Source organism: Dryas octopetala, chromosome 2, assembly GCF_963921425.1.
Source record: "Dryas octopetala chromosome 2, drDryOcto1.1, whole genome shotgun sequence".
In the NCBI taxonomy this organism is placed as follows: Eukaryota; Viridiplantae; Streptophyta; class Magnoliopsida; order Rosales; family Rosaceae; genus Dryas; species Dryas octopetala.
In genome coordinates, this window is record NC_141367.1 from 10,443,719 (window position 1) to 10,463,764 (window position 20,046).

The window sequence follows — 20,046 nt, forward strand, 5'->3', positions numbered from 1 at the left end:
TCCGTCGGTATGTTTTTTCGATTTGGTCGGTTAAAAAACCCACCCCTACTCCTATACCATCCATAAAATTTTTTTCCTATTTGCCACCTGATTTTTTCTCTATATGACAATGTGGGACCTATTGCCTACTTTTTTCTTAAATCAAATTTTTTTCAAAACTTCCCATTTTGCCCATGAGTAAAATTAAGGAAAAAATATTTTCACAAAACTGTTTTTAAATAATTTTTTAAGTTTTTTGGTAATTTCCAAAGCATTTTGAAATAGGTTTAAACAATGGGATTGCCAAGGCATTGTCGAACTGTACCAAGTTGGTGCATCATGTATGTTGTGTGATAGGTCATGAAAATGAATGCCACATATGGATGATAATGAATGCCCTATATTAATGATAATGAATGCCCTATTTGGTCTCAATATTGTCAACTTTTTTGTCCCCATGGTTTTTTCAACGCAATATTTAGGCCCTGTTTGGTATTTGATTTAAATACTGTTTTTTATTTTTAAAAACAACATCTCATTTTTTCTAAATGAAAACATGTTTGGTAGCCCACTTTTTGAAATAAAAATTTAAAAATTATCTAAAAATACCCCATTTTCTAAATACACCAAATCATCGTTTTTCTCGTATTTTTTTCTCTCCGTCTTCAACTCTTCGTTTGCGACCTGAAGGCTTCGTTTGTGAGTCTGCGACCCTTCATCTTTGTGAATGAGCGATCTCTTGGTCTTCGTTGGAGAAGACAAACAAGATTAAGCTATGATTCAGTGAGTGAATCACAGAGAAGTTGAGAGAGAAAGAGAAAAGTAGAGAGAAAACCAGAGAGAAAATTAAGAAATGATTTCTTACTTAATTGAATAATCATTACAAAGGTTTATATATTACAGCTGAAAGCTTAGCTCCTAAGCTGAGCACTAATAGACTACTAACAAACTATTAACTAACTACACTAATCAGAAGATGGCAGCTGGTTACAGCTGGCTACATCTAGCTTGGTCAGTTAGCTTTCGTATCAAGCCTCCATTGGCTGCTTTTCTGTGAACAGGCTTACTGTGAGCCAAGTGTGCTCTAGATAATCCTACTTGTGGGCTATTAGTTGGATCTTGTTCTTCTTTGTCTCCCTTCATCTTCTCAACACTAGAAGGTAAAATTTTTGCCCTAGATCCTGTCTTACGATTTTGGGGATGAGATGTGTGATGGGTCTTTGATGATTTATTCATTATACTCTTGGATTTTTGTTGATTTGTTCATTAGTTTTTTGCCTGTGATTTTGGGAATGAGATCTGTAAAATGAGATGTGTGATGGGTTTTTGATAATTTCTTTATTTTAATCTTGGAATTTTTGTGATTAATTTGGTTTTTTTTTTTATGCCTATGATTTTGAGAAAGCTTGAAACAACAACCAATTAACAAGTGGAAGCTAGCAAATAAGAAAATAATGGAGGCTCGATCAAATTAATTGGGCTGTGAACATTTTCGCTATATTTATTTTTGAAGATATGTAGCTTTATATTTGTTTCTCTTTGCTATCTGTTATATATGAAAAATATAGTACACTAGATAGAGTTGAGAGTGACCTAACTACTTGGTGGCAACAGAAATGGATAACATGCATGCTTGGATTCTGTTGTGGGCAGTGGGAAGTGTTTGCCGTCCTGCCAACTATATATGATTAATTTGGGTATCTCAAGTAGTCTAGTAGGATTTTTGGTGATTTTTTTGAGATATGTTCAATCTTTTTTGGTTTTTTTTTTATATGCTTGTGATTTTGGGAATAAGTTTTAGATGATTCGGTTTGGTCTTGTTTGTGTGGCAGTTCTGCTATGATTTATTTTTATTTCTAGTTTGATTTTGTTTGTGTGGCAGTTCTGTTATGCATTTCCTTTTGTATATCTATGTGGGTAGTTCTCAGAATTGTCAATGAATTGGATGCTCATTAATTAGAAAGAGTGAAAGATTGAAGATGGTGTCAAGTTATGAGGCAGAGAAGGCTAGGTGAACTTAGTTGATCAACTCTTCTGTGAACCATCTTTATTGAAAGAAACTAATGAGATGTGTGATGAAGAAAATCTTGTTAGCCGAATAGTTGTACATGTATAGAAGAAAAAGTTTATTGAAATTGAAATTTTCTGTTTGTTGTAGCCTAGGACACTGTTGATCAGTGTGGATGTATTTATATTGCAAGATGACATGAGGGCACACACTTCCTTACTAGTTCAATTTCTATGTATATCAACATAAACATGTGGTTCAAATAAAATAAAAAAAGCAAAGTGTCCTAATTAGTTGGGAAAGCTTTTCAAGCATAGAATTAAAACAAGCATCATGCATTGCGTGTTTTGTGATCATATACTTCAATTTTTGAAGGATTGATCTTGTTAAGGTGTTTTGTTTTTACATGGGAATAGTTTGTAAGATTGGGGGTAGGATCTGGGTTCGTAGATTTGGACATCTGGGTTTGTTTATATGGTATGTCTGCTCTAATTTGAATAACAGGTTTATAGTAATTTGAGTGGTTATTTTGATGTCTAATGTAAACAAAATCAAGAGGATCAACTAAGAATCCTCACAATGAACAAATGGAGGTATGATTCAGCTTAAGATTGAACACAAAATACATTAGGCATTTATGATGTCTTTCTTATTTACTTAATTATTGTATGATATCACGTAGCTGTTGCATGTACCTTCTTATAATCCTTTAGATTTTTTAGTTTCTATTCTTAATTTTTTCTCTACTATACTCAAATTCATGCACAGATGTGAAGAGTCAAGAGAGCATTGTAACTCATTGAGACAGTTGTTTAGCATTTCTCAAAGCCCATTTCCCATATGTGGATGGTTATAATTTAGTGCAAATGGAAATAGTCCTTAGAGCCACATTTTTTGGTTGTCCAGACTTATCAAAATGGCCTTGACAACATGTATAGTATTATGTTTTTTACTAGATTTATATCATGCTTGCGTTGCTCTATAGGCTGTACTTCCAAGTATTCTATTGTACTTGGGAGGTCACATAGTTGCTTCAGTATAATGTTTATATACACTAGAAAATTCTCCTTTTATATGGGTTCTTTATGTCCTTAGTTTTTCTTAAAATTATGTTAGATTTTATCATTTGATGTGATTATTGGTTTGGTTGGATTTTATTTTTTGGCTAAATATTTTACTGTTTCTTTATCAAAATATTTCCAATATCAGGAATTAAACTGCAATTGATTTGGTCATTATTATCTATTATAATTATGTTTGTTATCTAACTTTGTTTTAACACATGTTTATATATAACTAGTTTATTTGTGTGTGTTTATATATAACTAGCTTATTTATGTTTACAAGTCATATTTTTCCCTTTCTTTTGCATTAGGCTATTGAGTGTACGAGATGGCTTCAAAAAACAACCTTGACATTGATGATACGGCTCTATGACCACCCTTTATTGAGGAGCACTTCATTCACTTATTGCATGAATCGGCAAAAAAAGGCTTACAAACCTCAACTTTGGATAAGAATGAATGGGATGGCATATGAAATGTCATTTTTACTAAATTTGGTAAGAGATACTCTCGTGAGAAGATGAAATCCAAATATAATAGATTACGTAAATTACACCGCGAATTTGCAAAGATTGTGGCTCATACGGGAATGGGTGGGACCCGAATGCCAACACAGTTCATGCATCTTAAGAGGTTTGGGCATTCTACATTAAGGTATGCATAAATTACCTTTCATAACTGCTAGCTAGCTGATGATACTACAAAGGCATTGTCTGTTGTTGATATTGTTACTGCAGTTGTAATTTATTGTTCATGATGCAACAAAATCTGCTGTAAGTTTTAATGTTATAAACTATAATATATATTAATTGATAACACCTCTGGTCACAATCAGAATCTTTGAAGCACCAGGGTGTGTGTGGAATGAGATAACACCACTAAGGGCTAAGTCTAGTCTTGCCAAAGAGATGCCAAGCCCATTTACACCAAGAAATTAAGCAACAAATGTAGGGGTCACAGCAGCTTGGATTATGTTAGAGGTGTTCCCAGCTTTAGCTAGGCCAGAAAACACAAAGTCACTGACATTTAGAAATTGCATATTATATATTCTTTCTAGAGCATTAAATTATTAATGTTTGGCATTCCATTTTTATTGGGGTGGGTGTTTGCTTTTTATTTACATATTTTGATTATGTATTAATTGTTTCAACTTTACAAAAAGACAAGTTTGTGAGCCGTTTTCGAAAAAAAGAATGTTCACATTATCATGTGCTTAGTGAGATTTTCAACAACACTACTGCCACTGGACAAATGTCTCATGCATCTACTCATTCTCCTCCAAATTCTAATGATGATAGAGATTTAGAGACTGAATTTCTCACTTCTGGGGCACACATTGAAAATGAGAAAAAAGCTTATAGCGAGGAAGATGAACCTACTACTCACACACACAGACGTCCTCTAGTCCCCCCAGTTGGTCTTCGCCCAAAAAAAGAATCAAGATCATCTAAATCAGCCAAATTGGATGATGCACTTGAGGCCTGGACCAAAGCGCTAAGTGCCAAGACCGAAGCATCATTGGCAAAGATTGACCGCCGAAAAAACAAGGAAGTGTCATCTCCTTTGAGAGATTAGGATCCATTGAAGATTGCATGGAGGTGTTAGAGGCTATGGAGGGGGTGGATGATGATGCATATGTTAAAGCGCTTGAGAGATTTACCAGTTCAAATTGGAGGAGAATGTTTATGAGAATGTCGGATACAAGGAAAAAAGTGTGGCTTAATAGCCTAAAGTGAATATTTGCTGGCTACTTAATTGGCAGTACTTAATTTTCATGTGGGTTTCATGTACTTAATTGGCAGTCTTTCAAAAATAATAAGACTTGTCGTTTGATATGCACTTATGGCAATTCATTGATTTTTATATTTTAATGTTTTTTTTTGTGACATATATTTTTTGTCTTTTTTTATTAACATTACATAGGAATGATGTGTCCTACATTCAAATGAAAGGGGGTTAAAGAGCTTAATAAGATTAAAATTTCTTTATTGAGCTTAAGTCCTATTGAGCTTGAGTCCATCTTTATAACATTTCTTTCAATGCCGACACATCATTTATGTTCAAATTTCTACTACCTACTTACATTAACTTCAAATATCAACCTACTTACATTAACTTCAAATATCTACCTATCTCTTATTAAGGCTGTGAATGACCCATCTCTCTCTTTCTCTTTCTCTTTTCCTCTACTTTAGTCTCTTTGCCTACTTAACGAGCTTGTGTCTCTCTGGGAGAAAGAAGATTGACAAAACCCTTAAGAGGATCTATGTTCTAGAAGAGCCTCGAGAACATTCAAGGTTAGTCACAAATAATGTCAATTTCATTTATTTTCAAACACACTTTATTGTGGTCATGTCTATTCAAAGATGGATATAAAGTGAAAATAATTGTCCCCATCATTTCTAAAAGTTTTGAGTTCCACCTAGTGTCGCTTGAATGTCTCCCTAAAACCATAAGAGGGCTCAAAAAAGAATTAAAAAATTAGAAGATCTTCTTATTTAATAGAACTTACTTTACCACCCAAGAAAAAAAGTCTTTGGATCCACCCAAAGTCATTTTGATGTGTATTCGGGTTACTTTATTGATACTTATTATGTTCCAATACAACTTGATTTGTTTATATAACTAGCTTATTTGTGTATGTTTATTATAGGATGAACCTAAATGAGATTGACAATGATGATTCAAGTTTTGAGATCTCCAAAATTTGTCAATTTTTTTGTCCCTATGGTCTCAATATTGTCAATTTTTTTCCATACAATTTGTCATCATTTCGGGTTAAATAGACCAAAATGGTCTACATATATTCAAAGACTAGGCACCCAAATTGTAAACTTGTAATCCCACAAAAATTAAATAAATTCAGAGAATCAAAATGAAACAAAACCAAATGAAATTGCAACAAAATACTAGGAAAATTCATATTTCATTGATAGGCTCCAAAATACATATGTCCTCCAACATAACTAATAGACGCCCTATCTTCTATTGTGCTCCAAACTACCCATAATTTACGTACCCACCATGCTTACCAAAACACCCAAAATACATTAATATATACTAACTTACTTCACAGCCCCAACATGGTATCAAAATACTCAATAGATATCCACCAAATTACCTCAATCTCCTCTCTCACATTACCCTACTCAGCAGTATCACCAAAAACAGAAACAGAGTGATGTAGAGCCAAATCCTCAATTTTCGAATTGTTGCTTGTGCTACCTCTAGATTCGCTTCCAATCCATTGATCTTCCTCAACAAGCCTCCTACCATGTTCCTCATACATGGATCCACATCCGAATCAACCCATTGGAAAAACCTACATCCATCGACTCCTCTCTGCAAAAAACCAACATTGAACACCACTTGGGAAATTCCAACATTTCCTTTGAGAATATTTTGCAAACAATACAAATACAAATACATAACCTTGCGAGAGCACATCTGAAGAACCATCAGGTGTGGCCTTGGTACCGAGAAGTCAGCTTGGGCATTCATGGTCACACTTGCAAACGGGCAAAGGACGAGAAAAAAGAAGATAAACGAAAGAAAAATAGGTAAAGAGCTAGGTGATGGGTTTTTACACAAAAGGAAAAATGGGGTTTCAAGATTCCACTCAAAGCCCAAAAGAACCTTTCATCCTGCTTCTCTGACTTCGAAACCCTCTGTGACAAAGACCACACTATCACTTTGTTTCTTTCTGCCACTGCCACAACCCCTCAAAGCCCAAAAGAACCTCAAAGTCCAGAAGAATTTCGTGAACCCTAAACACCTTTCGCCCTACTCCTCTAACTTCGAAACCCTCTATGAAAAAGACCACACTCACATTCTCTTTCTTTCTGCCACTGCCATAACCCCTCGCGCTTTCAAGATTCCACTCAAAGCCCAGAAGAATTTCGTGAACCCTAAACACTTTTTACCCTGCTCCTCTGACTTCGAAACCCTTTGTGACAATACCACACTCACACTCTCTTTCTTTCTTTTTGGTTGGGATTCGACACCTTTCAACTTCTCAGAATATTCACCCTAAAGCCTTTTTAATTCATCCATTAAAATTGAACATATTCATTTGATGAAATGAATATGTTGCGTTAGTGGGGCCCACTTATCATATATGGCATCCACATATGGTCCAAGTGGCTTATTAGAGCCATGGTAGCGAAATGGCAAAAATACCATTGCCATGTCAGCAAAATTCACGGACTGGGCAACAGAGGTAACATAAAATGGTTGAATGGGACACGGAAAGGAGTTGTGGTGGGTAATGTGGGAGAAAAAATGTTCCAGGGGGTGAAGTGGGACGAGCTTGAAACTTCAGGGGGTAAAATGAAAAATAAACCAAAAATCTAAGTTGGTCTAAACTAGATTATGATCTATTTCATCAAATGCCATATTAATATGTTCTTGTTCTTCAATTTCACTTTCAATATCATTATTATCTATTTCTTATAGTCTGAAAATATAATTGATGTTTCTCCATCTGTGTTCATTTATTTGTGCATTGCTAGGTTGTTTGTTAATTGCACAAATCTTAAGGTTTGGTAATTTCCATTCAATTTTGGTACCTAAACTTTGGGCTAGGTAGCTTGGTAAAGTTTCACGAAACGGTTTTTTTGTTTTTGCAAAATGAAAACAGAAGAAAAATGTGTTTGTTATCGTAGCTAAAAAGCAATCTTTGGAAAACACTAGATACAAATTTCAATTCATAGTGAAAAATTTAAAAACAACTCAGGTTTTCTATATATTTAAAAAACACGGGATACAAAGTTGGAAACATGAAACCTCATATTTGGCTACTAAAAAACAGTTCATCTAACACGGACAATGTCCGTGGTAGATTTAGATTAACCACGGACAGGCCGCCCGTTATGTATTGGGATGTGGTAAATTAGCGCGGTCATCTACCACGGACAATATCCGTGGTTGAACGTAACATTGACCAAAGACACTGCACGTGGTAGATTACCATATACGACCACGGACACTACATGTGGTAGATTACTACATATATCACGGTTAATGGCCGTGGTAGATTATCTTCATCAACTACGGCCAATGCTCGTGAAGAAAGTCAAATAAACATTAAAAAAAAAAATCTTTTAAAAAATTTTTTTAAATTTTATTTATCATAATAAACTATATAAGGGCAAAATAAATATATAAACACTTATCAAAATTACACATTCATTAGAATATATAATTGCAATGATAAATTCATTAAGAAAATTAGTCAAGTATTACAAGATACCAAACTACTAAAACTAAAATTATACTAAATGTCTAGAGAAGAGTTTCTAAAATTAATGTCCAAAGAGTCATATAAAATAACCAAGCTACAAATCACCTACAATGTATGACTCGAACAGTGAAGGGCTTATCACTTGAAGGCTTCACTTTTCCTTGAGGCGTTGTCCTTGTCGATAAGCAAATGAAGAGTAACCAGTAATTGGATCAAAGAAAATTTACTTGATGGTGAAAGCTGCAAAATCTGGTGTAGTAGGCATTGCTCATTGCTGATATGGCAATGCCACCAGTAGCTACTTTGTTTAAATGATGGGTCCTGCAAAAACCACACACTGCTTAAAAGTTTAGTTGAAGTAATTTCCTCAAATGGATATTTTGTCTACCTTTAATATAAAAACATTGAGGTATTGGTTCACAAAATTAACCTACAACATTTATCAGAAACAATGCAAATAGCTTTAGGCCACATATAACCAATAAACCCAAATTGAACTAAACAATGAACTCATAGATTTATGTCACCGTTAAATAACTTTTTATGGTGGAGGTAAGGTTCATAAGGACACCTTCATTTAGGCATTTAGCTCTGTTCCAGGAAAATGGGAAGCATATATTTCATAGATATCTTAACAATGATCATCACTCCAGTAATATAATACCACTTTAGTAATCAACCCACTAGCAAATTAAAGAGTATACACAAGGTATATATCAGGAAACTAAAATATTTGGCAGGGCAATTGATGATTTAACGCAACATAATGCAAATGTCAAACTTGATGGCGTTAGCAAAAATGAGAGAGAGCAATATGGCCAAGCTAACTTACGTAAAACAAGTGTTCATCCAGTCATCTCATTTCTGAAATGCAGTAAAAAGATCAACAACCATGACACCCATTTCCTGGCACAGCTTTATACAAACTTCTGAATACTGTTGGCATAACTCATTCATTCTTACTAGCTAACTGAATGAGCTTCATCGTCAACATTATCACAAATTGCAGCAAAACATATTTCTCTAACCAATAAACCCAAGTTCATGCCATCTGAAACAAAATACATAAACCAATTCGTATAGAGTAGTGTTATAGAATTATTATTATTATTATTAGCTTCGTACAGATGAACTAGGACCCAAAAAAGACTAGACACAGAACATAAGCAGCAGCATACATATAGCTATTGCAGCAAATGAACAACAAAGGGAATGATTAAGTTGTGGACAACCTATGCTATTAATATCATGCCAAGCATCTCAAAGTTACGCTCTCAAATCTCAACCCCTAGAAAGAAGCAAAATACCATCTGAGAAAATATATAAACTCCAGTTCATGCCATTGTCAGCAAAACACATTTCTCTAACCAATACTCTACTCATTAAAAACAATATTGATCACCATTAAAAATCCAAACCAACTTCAGACCCAAATAAAATAAAATAAAGTGAAGAAAAATCACCACTTTCATGTTGCACATCTGAAACCATTCAGCTCAAGCTGATAAGGAAACATAACAAACAAGAAGGCTTTTTCATTTGATCAGGCTGCATCTTAGCAACAAAGCACCAAACACTTTAAAGCAATAATCCAACAAGTGCGTCTAACCTTGAGCTCAAACTCAAACCCATCTCAATAAAAACAGCAAAAAGCTAATCCAAATCTCACTCAAATTCAAATACCCATAAGCTTAAATATGCTCAATATCACCTACCAATGATTAAAAACCAATACAAGACAAGTCTGAAGCCCAATTGCAATCTGAAATCTGTGAGATGAAACAAAAGTGTTTCCAAAATATGTTCATAGCAAAACAAGAAAAACATTAACATATGTTCATCAATTTGGAGCAGATGCTCATCATCCACAAGATATCCAATAATCAAATTAAATTCACCAAAAGTCCCAAACAGTGGCTGCGTGTCCGTGAGTTCAAACCAGGGCTTCTGTTTTCTTTCAACAACAGCTCAATCCAATTACAGAATCACGTAGAGAATGAAGAGAGGATTAAAATGGATACCTGAATCGACGGAAACCGGAGTGGTCTCGTCGCCGTGATCGGCGATCAGAGGGAAGAGAGAGGCGGAGGAGAACCGGAGTGGTCTCGTCGCCGTTGGCCGCCGGACGACAGTGAAATCGTCGGGAAAAGAGATCGGCGAGAGAGGAGAGAAATCGTAGGTTCGGGGGGCTGGGTAAAAAGAAAATGAAAATAAAATCTGAATTTAAAAAAAGAACTTTAAGGGTTACATATGCTAGCAGGCGGGATTTAGAAAATTTTGAACAAAAAACAAAAATTATTTTTACCACATGTTATTCCCGTGGTCAAATATTAAAAGGCGCTGTGGTTATTAAAAATATTAACCACGTACGTATTCCGTGCTGGATTACAAAAAGGCGCTGTGGTTATTAAAATTGTTAACCACGCTCATTTCTCGTGGTGAATTTTATTATAGACCATGGTTATTAAATATCCGTGGTAAATTAGCTTATTATAACCACGGACCCATCATTGACCGTGATAGAATAACTTTATTTATAACAGGCTTATATTGATCGTGGTAGATATATATTTTCTACCACAGACTTTTTTGGACCGTGGTAAAATGGATGTGGTAGATAATCTATTTTCTAGTAGTGGCGACACCGACATCGTATTTTCCAACAAACCAAGTCTCTAGTTTTTACTTCATAGATCTGTACATGCATATGCAAAATCAGATCTATCTTCTCATCTCAATTATATCTTTCTCACTAAATTATTCTTCCTCATTGGTTGATTATCGTTGGTTGTCCAAAAAAACAAACAAAAAGATTGACTAAAATCTATCCCTTTCTTGTACCTTCTTCATCGGGAAACGAAAATGGTTTCTTTTGCTCTGTCTTACTTCTTCTTCTACTTTCAGCAATCTTAGATCATTTGACCCTTATGAGAAAACCTAAGCCAAAACGAAATTGAAAAAACAAACATAGGCTCTACTCTTGAATTGTTGACAAGCTATAGAGTTGGAAGTATTTTTCATAACTTAATTATGAATATCTGTAATCTAATAGAAATAGTTGAATACATCTGATAGAAAATATAGAATAGAACAATTTCTTTATTCTACTTTGTTCAAGATATTATTCCCATTTTGTTTCTAACAAAACTAGTCTTTGTTCATCCACGTGTTTACATGCTTTTTCTATAATAAAAAATATGAGCAAAATGCACCATTGGTCCACTTACTTTTATGGTTTTCCCATGTTGGTCCATGTTCGTATGATTAATCGTCTGGGTATAACGACAAGTCACACAAGGCTTAACATCATGTTGTTTGGGCCTAGGCCCAAAAGACTAAGCCCTTCCTGGGCTCCTAGCCTCTAACCTACTAGGCTCCGACCTCCTAGGCCACGACCTCCTAGGCTCCGGCCTCATAGGCTCCGGCCCCTTAGGCTCTGGCCTCCTAGGCTCCAGTCTCCCAAGCTCAAGCCTCCTGGGCCCCCGACCCGTGTCAACTCACTCGGATCCTCGAGACCGGTGACATGTGGCGCTCCTACAGTGCAAGTCATCACAAGAGACACGTGTCATCACAAGGGACACGTGTCATCACCGGATTGGTTGACACTCTTCCAAAGGTACTATAAAAGAGGTACCTTCTTGTCACAAAAGGACAATTCAATCAATATTATACTATTCACTCACTCTGCTCTCAGATTTCTCTGAACACTAACTTGAGCGTCAGAGGAGCTTCGGTCAGTACCACACCGGTGCCCTTCCCGCTCACTTTTGTGTGTTTGCGCAGGGTGCTTTGGATATTATCACTTCTCCACTATTCACCAGGCGGACCCAGCTACCCGTTCCTACCCCACTTCGACGTGTCATCCACTCAGTGGTGGGGCAACGGGCCCACGTGGTTCGACTCGACGTTGACTGTTTTACCATTTTTGAGCATCAATAGTTTGGCGCCGTCTGTGGGAACGTAGCAACTTTTCCCCATTTGATTCTCTACCCTCAGTTGAGGTGCAAGGACTTTCCGACCTTCCGACCCCTACAATGTCTGACGGAGGTCCTATTCTCGACCAAGTTGACAATACCCCGTTGGGTGACAAGCGAGGCAAGAAGACTGCCGAATCTGATCAAGAAGCATACATCCAACGATTGGAGGCTCAACTCCAACGAACCCAGGAACAGCTCGACCTCTAAAAGGGTACAACACAGCTGTATGAGCGACTCCTCCACGACAAGGAAGAACATACCACTCCCCGGAGTGGTGAGAGGAGAAACTCCCACGACAGGGACGAACACACCACTCTCCGGAGTGGTGAGAGGAACCCCCCCGAAGGGACCAAAATGTTCCGCGTCAACTGGACGTAGGGCAAGGTAGCCACCCACCCCTAGGTTTCCAAAAGAGACTTGTCCACCCGGTCAGCCGGGCCTGATCTGGCGAGCATCCTACCCGCTCTGAAGAATTCCACATTTATAGGGACTGTCGTCATCTGCTCGATGACAACCGCTCTCGACGAGAAGAGCAGCGGATGAACCGGGGTGAATCCAACCCACGACCCCAAGACTTTGAGGAGGAGAGGGCTTGCCTCTTACCGCCTCGACACATTTCAGCCTGAGCACAATGCTGACCAGCTAGCCCTCAATCTCGACCTAGCTAAAGAGCATCGGCCCCAGGCTGAGCTACACAAGTATGCCTACCAGCAACGGGCCACTCGATACTACAATTCTAAAGTTAAGCCTCGCCACTTCCGAGTGGGGGACTGGGTCCTGTGCAGCACTACCTTGACCAAAACGGGTGCTCTGAAACCTAACTGGGAAGGACTATATGAAATCATTGAAGTCATCCGTTCAGGCACATACAGGTTCCGCGCCACAACCGGCAAGGAACTCGGCAACTCTTGGCACGGCGAGCACCTCCACTACTTTTACAAGTAGACAAATGTTGTACCCCCCGGGGACTTTTTTCAATTTCATCTATCTTATCGCTTTAAATAAATGCAAGTCCTACCACGGACACGTTTTTCTTCATTTTTTATTCAAAGTGTTAATTGTCTGTATGGACCCCCGGGCCATCCGACATCCGACCCTACCCATATCCGCACCATGCATTCAAGGCGCGACTATGGCAAATGCATTCAAGGGAAACTAAGTACCATGCATTCAAGGGAAACTAAATACCATACATTCAAAGAAAAATAGATTTCATGCATCCAAAGGAAACTAAGTACCATGCATTCGAGAAAATTCCGCAATACCATGTATTAAAAAGAAGGGCATCCTACCCCATAACGGGTCAGACACCCTCCAAATCATTCACATAACATTACGTACAAACTTAATAATCAAAAGAGTTTGCAAGTTGGTACGGGCCACATCCGACTCGACCATACAACTCAAACCAAAATAGGGCGATGGTCCGCCCACCCCTGCTCCCGGGCCATGAGTGCTCCAGATATCTATTTGGGATCCTCTCCCATGTCATGCTCCTCACCTATGGATGCTCCATCCTCATGCTCTACCTCCTGGGTACCTTCCTCCGGGACGTTGTCATGCACATCATTACCAGCCCCTAGCAGACCACGCACGCGGTCCCAGTCAAAATCAGGGCACATCTCCTCGAGCTCTAATTTGCAATCGCCAAAGCCCATGGCATAGCTGCTGTTATACTCATTGTCCAACTTTTGCTTGGCTTGGCTTGGCTCAGCTTCTGCCCGCACTCCTCCAACTTTTGCCTCGCCTGGTCCGCCTCCTTCCTGGCCTGCAGCAGCTCAGCCTACAACGCATTGTTCTGGGCGACCAGGGTACTGACCTTCTCCTCGGTTGAGAGCGCTCTGTCCTTCCACACCACGAAACTCGACATCTCGTCTTTCATCTTCTCCACCGTGGCCAAGACACTAACATGTGCCTGATAAGTAAAGAACAGTGCCTGCCAGGTCGAATGCCACGAAAGTGTTATCACAAGCTATAAAGTTTAAACTTTGGACATCTCGTCATGATATACCACTTTCCCTCACCTGGGACTGCTCGAAAAGGCCCGCTGCAAAACAGATAGCGGCTCAACACCATCGCCAATCACCCGGTCATCCCTCCCCTTCTTCAGGGACCCTCCAAAGTCTGTCACTGCCTGCTGTACCAGACAATCCTCCTCTGGGACCGGATCAGGCGCAGTGGCTGTCCTCTTGCCCTCTCTCCCGTGCTCGGCCACATCTAATCCAGTCTTCCTTTTCCTCCCAGGAGAAGCCGCCTTCGGAACATGGGTGTTGGTAGACCCACTATGCCTCATACCCCCGGGCACTGACGCACCTCTACTTGTATTCACTTGGGACAAGCCACCCCCGACCAACAACGCCCCCATCATCATCCTCCTCTGAGCAGGCGGGGCAGGACCAACCGGTCTACTTGTTTTCTTCGTATTGGCCATCTTCACTATAAGACCAACAAAATCAATGAGCACAAGTTATTATCTCATCAACTAATACTCCAAGAGGGGACGTGCAGAAACTCACCTGGGACTCCGAAACCGTACTTGGCCAACTTCTTAGGAGACAAGAGGTATGCAGCGCTCAGCTTTCGAGCGGGTCGACTAAGCACCCTCCGCACCTCTTCCACGCTATCCTCCGACAATGGAAGCCTCTCCCACTCACCCCCTGCAAAATCAAACAACAAAAGACTACTATTAGTTCAAGCACAATATCAGCTAATAATCCAAGTGTACACAGACCAATACATCGGCTCAACCAGACAACCTATTATGTGGAAATTTGTCGGCACTCTATTCATAGTCTTCCTCTCACTCCAGCCGAATTCCCAGGCTCCACTCGCAAAGAACCATTTTTTCTTCCACTCCTTGTTAGCGTCTGGGTGGCCTACTTGTATTTGGCGAGTTGTCCCATTGGTGAACTACCCGTTCGCCAACTGCGAGCAGTTCACCCACCCTCGCAAATTGGGACTCGACTTAATCTCAAACAAGTGTGAAAATTGAGCCATACTCGGGGCACCATACCCCTCATCCCGGAACAACACATACAGCCCAATTAACGTTCTCCAACTATTGGGCGTCACCTGAGCTGGGGCAATTCCTAACTTCCTTAACATATACTGGAAATAGGGGTGGAGAGGAAGTCTAAACCCATGGTGAAAACTCTTGGCAAAACACAAAATGTGCCCCTCTGGCGGGTCACTCAAAACATCACTCCCAAGAGGCTCAGACAGATATAATCGGGAATTTGGAACTCCACCCTCAATTTTTCAAGCTCCTCCTCTTCATCCTGTTCTCACACAACCCATCCACGGACTAGTATGTCTTAGGCACAATGTGCCTACCCACATCACCACAACTGGTGGGCGTCTCTCCATCATCGCTGTCCTCACTACCAGTACCTTTTCCTTCACTTTCCATCACCATGGACAAGCTCTCCTGGACGGTCTTGAACACTTTGCCCACTCCCATGTTCACACACCCCATCCTTCTAGCAGCCACCACCCCGGCCCGAGCCCACTGCACCACGCCTCCGCACCGATCTGCGCCGCTACCCGCGCACCACAAGTCCGACCCGACCAGCCCCCCCTCCGGCCCCTCTGCGCAACCCGAGCCGCCCACTGCGCACCAGCAGACCCGCGTCGCGCAGCAATACACCGTATAGCATCCCAGCCCGCACTTGCGTTCCAATCCGGCCCGAGCCACCGAGCCCCCAGCGCAGCGCCTTCGAGCTTCAAACCGAGCTGACTTGAGCTCGCCCTCCTAGCCGCCGCCAAACCCAGCGCCCAACCTCCGCCCCGCGCAGAGAATCCAGACCGAACCCAATCCGATCCGAGCCCAGTGCGAAGCGCCGCCGACCCGACCACCCCCCTCAGTCCGACCCGAGCAGTACCCCCACCCACCCGAGCCGAGCCGAGCCGAGCCCTATCTCTTCTTCCCCTGTGTTGTTTCCGCCCCTCACAGTTCACAAAATAATTTATTTCACAGCAACTCGCTCTCTCCAAAATACCTACACAATAACAAGTGTAAGATTTGGGGTGGGTATTTTATAGCTGAGCTATATTATGTAAGTCCAAAAAACTCAATTACAAAGGGCAACATCCCACCATTAAATCGGATGGGATTCACTGGGATTTTGCGAAGCGTCTACTGCTCGGAATACAGGGTGATCAGAAATTCAAAAAAAAAAAAAACAAAAAAAAAAAGGATAAAGAGATCTTTCATATGTAACCCCCAAGCTTTCCTACAGTACAACTTTTCTTGCTAAGGAACTTGGGGGACTTCTAGACAGTATCTTAAGCAGGAACAAGTATGTGGTTACTTGTCGTTGAATATCTGTAATCTAATAGAAAATAGTTGAATACATCTGATAGAAATATAGAATAGAACAATTTCTTTATTCTACTTTGTTCAAGATATTATTCCCATTTTGTTTCTAACAAAACTAGTCTTTGCTCATCCACGTGTTTACATGTTTTTTCTATAAAAAAAAATATGAGCAAAATGCACCATTGGTCCACTTACTTTTATGGTTTTCCCATGTTGGTCCACAAACTAATTTTCGTCCCAAGTTGGATCACGAGTTAATTAAAATGACCCAAGTTGGTCTATTCCGTCAAATATATACCAATGTCTGTCAAAAACTTATAACGTGAGGTACACGTGGGTTTTTTTAAGGGCAAATCATGGATTTCACAACTGGTTTGCATCTTCATCCTTTAACCATCATTTCATCCCGCCATTATTCTCTGTAATGCCCGCCTAAAAGACCCGCCTTGCCCTTTGTTTATTATATTTAACCGAAAACATATGCTTCAAAGCACCAAAATTGATCAAACTCCCCCTTCATTCTGCCCCCAAAAATGTCAGTCAACTCATCCTCTTCAACACACAACCCTTATCCTCATCCAAGCTATTGTGATTGTGGGTGGCTTGCCGTGACGAGGACAAGTTGGACCGATTTGAATCCAGGAAGAAGGTTTGAGACATGTTTAATACCAAAGGTAAGAAAGTGTGGCAATGAGTTTCTGAACATAAGTGTTGGTTTTTGTCAATTTATTGCAAGTAATTGATTGGGGATTTCTGCCAGTAATTGATTTGGGATTTGTGGTTTTCCTAATTTCTTATAGAGAAATGGAGGATGCAATTTTTTTTAAGTGGTTGGACCCTCCTATGTGCCCACAGTCTAGGCAACTGATTCCGGTATTGCATAGAAGGATCGACCCACTGGAAGTTGAAGTGAAATTGCACTGTCAATAGGAAAAGAGGCTCAAGATATGCCTGATTCTATCTTGGATTTTTTTCATAATGGTTATGATGGTTATGATGATGAAATAGAATAGAGTGAGTGTTATTTGTATGGCTGGGTTCAATGAAATGGCTGGGTTGTGTGTATGGCTGAGTTAGATAATGCAAAATAAATTTTGAGAATCTTGCATCATTTTGTGTGTGGATGCGTTTAGAGATAATGCAAAATGAATTTGAGACATTTGTTTGAGTTATAACCAAAATGACTGGGTTTACAGATAGTGCATTCAAATGCTTATAACCAAAATTCAACTAAACCATATAAATTGATCAAAGGGTACTGCAAAAATTGAAAAAGGCTTATAATGCAAAATTGCATACATCAGAAGGTTTCACAAATCTTAAATACAATTAATCACCAATACCAATTATGTACACTTTCATACCAAAAGAGTTTTCAATCATGAATTGTAACCAGTCAAAATACTAATTCATTCCTACCAATTCTTTGCAATTTCCTACCAAACGCCTACCAAGTCAAAATATTCATTTTACTATCAAAATATTCACTTTACAGCCAAAATATGCACTTTCCTACCAAAATATTCACCACAAAATCCAAAATATTCACTTCAAAAGCCCGCAACTCAAAATATTCACTGCCAAAGCAACTTCAACATCCAAAGCAACTCCAGAAAGTTTACACTGACTCCTTCTAGAACCTACCCTTTTTGGCAGGAGATTTTACCCTCTTCCTCACAGTTCCACTCTCCCAGTTTGCATTCTCACTCTCCATGCTGAAACTTACACTCTCCCTGCCCCTGCCCATGTCTCTGCCTTTTTCTCTCATTCTTCCCCTCCCTACTGTCACATTCAACGATATGTAGTAAAAAAAAAATAGGCAGTAAACAATCATTAATCCACATATCCATATATCCAATAATAGGCAGTAAAGAACCACAAATCCACTAAACATCAATAATAGGCAGTGATTACCCTTGTGTTGGCTGGTTCTTGTTGGACTTGGGATTGTAGAACTGGTGCTTAGGGTTGTGGAACTTGTACTTAGGGTTGTGGAACTTGTACTTAGGGTTGTTGGGGCTGGTGTAAGGACTGATAAGAATAATGCACAAAAAATTTGTTAGTACACCTAAAAGAGAAATTAATTTGAATTATTTGAAGATAAAACACACACTCACATGCTTGGTTACTGGAGTTTCCAATCTGCCTTGTTCATGACCTGGTGTTATGACCTTCTTTGCCACATTTGCTACACTTACATGTACTTGCACATCATGTCAAGAATCGTACCATTGTCGGTAGATTTTTCTGGTCGGGAGAGACTGTTAGTAGGTACTTTAATTCAGTGTTGCAAGGAGTTTTGCGATTGCAAGGTAGACTATTGAAAGTCCCAGATCCCGTACGTGATAATAGTACAGATAATAGGTGGAGAGTTTTTAAGGTATGTTCTCTTTTTTTTTTTTTTTTAATTCCTACAAACTTAGTTATTCTCTTACTTTTGTATGAAGTAATGAAAGTTTACCATTTTATCATCTAGAATTGCTTGGGAGCATTAGATGGAACTTACATAAAAGTGCGGGTAGCTGCAGTTGACAAGCCAAGATATCGAACAAGGAAGGGTGAAATTGCAACAAATGTGTTGGGTGTGTGTTCAAGAGACATGCAATTCATATTTGTGTTACCGGGTTAGGAGGGTTCCGCATCGGACTCTAGAGTTCTCCGTGATGCGATAACTAGGCCCAATGGGTTAAAGCTTCCCACCGGTAAGGCTATTAGTTATTGTCAAATCTATAAGGTAGTTTAGTTTTTGTATGTATACATACACATGCTAATAGGAGTTATCATTTTGGTTATTAGGATATTATTATCTTGTAGATGGCGGTTATACAAACGGTGAAGGATTCCTTGCACCATATAGAGGAACAAGGTATCACTTATCCGAATGGAGAGATGGACATACACCTTCCAATCATGAGGAGTTTTTTAACATGAAGCATTCATCGGCAAGGAATGTAATTGAACGTTGTTTTGGATTGATAAAAGCTAGGTGGGCCATACTTAGGAGTCCGTCTTTCTATCCAATAAAGACCCAATGTCGAATAATAACCGCTTGTTGTCTTCTACATAATTTTATTAGAAGGGAGATGTCTAGTGATCCAATGGAACATGCAATAAATGACCTTGAAGATGAAGAAAATGTGATGGAAAGTGAAATGCTTGGTACCGTCGAATCCTCTGACGAATGGACTGCAAAGCGAAATGACATGGCTTTAAAAATGTATAATGAGTGGAGGGAAAGGCATGGGTAGCCATAACCATTTTTATGTATTTTCTTATGGATGGTATCCTATGTTTGTATTTGCTCATGTATTTGATTAACAATGTATTTGTTTTTTTAGATATTGTTTGTATTTTCTTAACAATGTATTTGTTTGTATTTGCTTTTTTGGTATACAAATTGAATTAACTTTGGTGTTGCATTGTCATATAATTTGGTCATGAATGAGAGTTGCTGGTAT

General features: G+C 39.2%; 1 pseudogene; it reads left to right on the top strand.

Annotated features, from left to right (window-relative positions):
• The first annotated feature begins 3,640 nt into the window (after nt 1-3,640).
• On the top strand, nt 3,641-4,787 carry LOC147293008 (uncharacterized; annotated as a pseudogene).
• The last annotated feature ends 15,259 nt before the right edge of the window (nt 4,788-20,046 follow it).